Below are 3,482 nucleotides of genomic sequence, written 5' to 3'. Positions count from 1 at the left end.
AACCTCTTTTTCCTTGTTTATTTCCTCTTGGGCTGGTTGCACTCTTACTTCTATTAGCTCAGTTGACTCATCTAACTCAATTGGCAATGTCACAAGTGTTTCAGTTGACCGGCTCTCACGAGCAATTTCTTGCTCTAAATCAAGATCTCTACCATTTCTCAAGCTCACCGCTATAAGCTGATTCGGGCCCTGCTCCTTCGGATTGACATGTGTGTCCGCAGGTAAAGTCCCTTGGGGACGGTTATTCAGAGCAACATATATCTGCCTTAATTGAATCTCAATGCCTTTTATTGCTGACTCATGTGCTTCCACCTTCTCTTGCATTTTTCCATTAGACCTAATCAGTTGCTGCAGCATTCCTTTAATTTCAGGCAACCCATCATCTTGTCTCACTAGTTCTTGCTGTTGAGGTTGTTGATAAGCTAGCTGCTGATTTTGTTGACTGTATCCATGTTGCCTTTGGTAAGGTACTACTTTACCCTATGGTCGCATAGCTCCAGGATTCTTGGTGTTATTGTATTGTTGATGTGCTGGTCTATATTGCTGATTTTTGTGCCCCCAATTCTGACCACCTTGCCTCTGGCCTCCATAGTTGCCCACATAGTTCATGTTCTCTTGATAGTTCTGGTTGTCACTCTCACCACTCCATGAACACACGTGTGTTGGTTAATGCATGGTGTACATAATCCTCCATTAGTCATGTCAACTATGTGTACTTGCTTCTGGCCTGATTCATCAATCTTCTTGGTGAGGATACTCATTTGTTTCATCAGAGTAGCCATATTCTCGGCAATGGAATTGTTCGGGTCCAATGCTACTGAGTAAACTATAGGGGTGATTGTAGTGTCTCTTGTCACCCAGCCTGAGTTTTGAGCCATTTTATCTAGCAGTACTTTACATTCTCTAAATGACTTGCTCAAAAATGCTCCACCTACTGAAGCATCAATATTGGCTTTCAAATTATCCGCCAATCTTATGTAAAACTGTTGTCCCAACATCTTATCTGGAATGCCATGATGCAGACACTTAACCAGCATACCTTTGAACCTCTCCCATGTTTCTTGTAATGTTTTAGCTGGTTTCTGCCTGAAGCTCAATATTTCATCAACTTGCTTGGCGGTTTATTTGGTGGGTAAAACTTGTTCAAAACCTGCTTGACTAATTCCTCCCAAGTGGTAATGGAATTTATGGGGAGCGAATTAGGCCAAGTTTGGGCTTCTCCTGTCACTGAGAATGGAAACAACGACAGCCTTATTGCTTCCGGTGTCACATTTGGTTGCCTTTGCGTGACACAAATTGATAGAAAATTTTTCATATGCTGTTGTGGATCTTCAATGTAAGACCCGGAGAACAGTCCCTTGTTTTGCAGTAGATGTAGCATGTTGTTTGTGATTTGAAATGACTCTGCTTGTATCTGAGGGACTGCAATTGCAGTTGCCAAATTTTCAACAGTGGGTTGTGCCCAATCATACAAAGCTGCTTCTGGCACAAGAGGTACCACACCTTGATTATTCGGGTCATTCACATTGTTTCGATTGTTTTGATTATCCAAAGAGTCACTCATGTCTGGTTCAATTTGTTCTCTTGGGTGATGATGTTGTTTGTCTTTCTTGTTTGCATGATTTAATGCCTTGAAAGTTTTCTCAAGATCCGGTAATGCTTTAAACAATTCACCAGTTCTTGAAGAGTTTCTAGGCAACACCTATAACACACAAGACCACAAACGTTAGAATTTCAATGTAATGAATAGAAATGGAGAAAATTGACTAAACTAAGAATCCTAACAATTCTTATAGCTATAATTAGTAACACTGTTGCTTTCCCGGCAACGGCGCCAAAATTTGATCACGCCCAACTATGCCTTATAAAAAGGACTAAGCGGTCGTTGCAAATATAATCCAGTTTACAAGTCCAGAGTCGAATCCCATAGGAAAATAACGTGTTAATTACAACTAATAGTTTTGCACGAATTTAAGTAATCAACCTTCAGAAATATTATAAAATAATTTGAGAGTTTACTAACTAAGATCAAAGTAATTAAAAATGCAGTAATTTATAACTAACAAGGCAAATATTGTAGATAAGATTTGGAAAAGTCTAAGGTTATGATTTTCCCTATTATCGGAATCTTACCCGCTACGTTTCCTATAAATTCGCCTAAATATTTTCTACCGATCGTGAGTACTTTAAGTATCGTAGCTCTCTCTCTAGTAGCTATTACAATTTACTAGACATATTCTCTCGAACTACGCTAGCTAGCACTAATTTACCGCTCACGACGATCACACTAAGGCTTCGTTATCTCTAATCCCGCCTTTAAACCCTCCGTATCGATCTCTGAACTACGTTAGGAGTGGTGTTGTTCAATAACTACCTAAATGTGCACTCTCTCTTAAGAAATATATACACTAAATAGGCACAGTTAATTGAGAGCTCTTCAATTAACAACAATGAAAATATAGTTGAACAAGTAGAGAAAAATCAAAGGCAAATCTATATTAAACGCAGTAAAGAATCATCCTCCAATAGGTTCCATCAAACCTTAGATTAAAGAGTTTAGATACTCATAAATACAACAACAATCAACATAATGTTTAAAAACATGAAACTACAAAGTAAAGAGATAAAGGAAGGGAAAACTCGTTTGATTCTTGCTCCACAGTGCTTGGCAGCCTATTTCTTCTCCAAAATCATGTCCAACCCTAGAATAACTCATTTGGGGAGTATTTATGTCAATCCCCCGGTCCAATTTCGGGTTTGGGTCTTTTAACCCGTGACTTTTAATTACCATGCTATAGACCTTGCGTAGCCTGGTCTATAGCGCGGTTAACCTGGCTATAAACCTCGCAAAGCCTGGTCTATAGCGCGGTCGACCTGGCTATAAACCTTGCAAAGCCTGGTTTATAGCGCGGTCGACCTGGATATAGACCTCGCAAAGCCTGGTCTATAGCACGGTCAACCTGGCTATAGACCTTGCAAATTCTGGTCTGTAGCACGGTTTGGATACTTGATGCTTTTGTGCTCTTTTCTTGTATTTTGTCCTCTTTTTGTGAAATTTTCATTTGATGATTCCTTCTGATGTTCCTACACATAAAACAACACAATTTAGCTCAAATATCACACAATAACTCATTAGACCAACAAAATATAGGGTGAGTAATGTGCTAAAAGTAAAGCATTTTGGCATCACATCAATTTTATATGGATTCAAGCATGAAAAATTGTAGAAATTTGGGATTTTGAAGAAAACCATAAAAATTGGTATTTTTAGATTTTGACCACGAATCGGACATGGAATTAGAAATAAATCGTATATTTGAGTTCGTGATGTTATGGGTAAAGTTTATCTTCGATAATTTTCGGAATCCAGGCACGTGGGCCCGATGGTCGATATTATCGACTTTTTGAGCGGAGTTGAAAATTGTTTAAATTGATTAATTATGGGTATTATAACACATTTTGATTGGTTTGCACCTTGTTTG

General features: G+C 38.7%; 1 non-coding gene across 1 annotated transcript; it reads left to right on the top strand.

Annotated features, from left to right (window-relative positions):
* The first annotated feature begins 1,008 nt into the window (after positions 1-1,008).
* Positions 1,009-1,115, top strand: LOC142173943 (small nucleolar RNA R71). Its single transcript, XR_012703308.1, has one exon. It is a non-coding gene; the product is annotated as a small nucleolar RNA R71 (small nucleolar RNA).
* The last annotated feature ends 2,367 nt before the right edge of the window (positions 1,116-3,482 follow it).

This window comes from Nicotiana tabacum, chromosome 19, assembly GCF_000715075.1.
Source record: "Nicotiana tabacum cultivar K326 chromosome 19, ASM71507v2, whole genome shotgun sequence".
Lineage (NCBI taxonomy): Eukaryota > Viridiplantae > Streptophyta > Magnoliopsida > Solanales > Solanaceae > Nicotiana > Nicotiana tabacum.
Note: the sequence above shows the minus strand (reverse complement) of the source record. Positions and strands in the feature narration are given on the sequence as shown.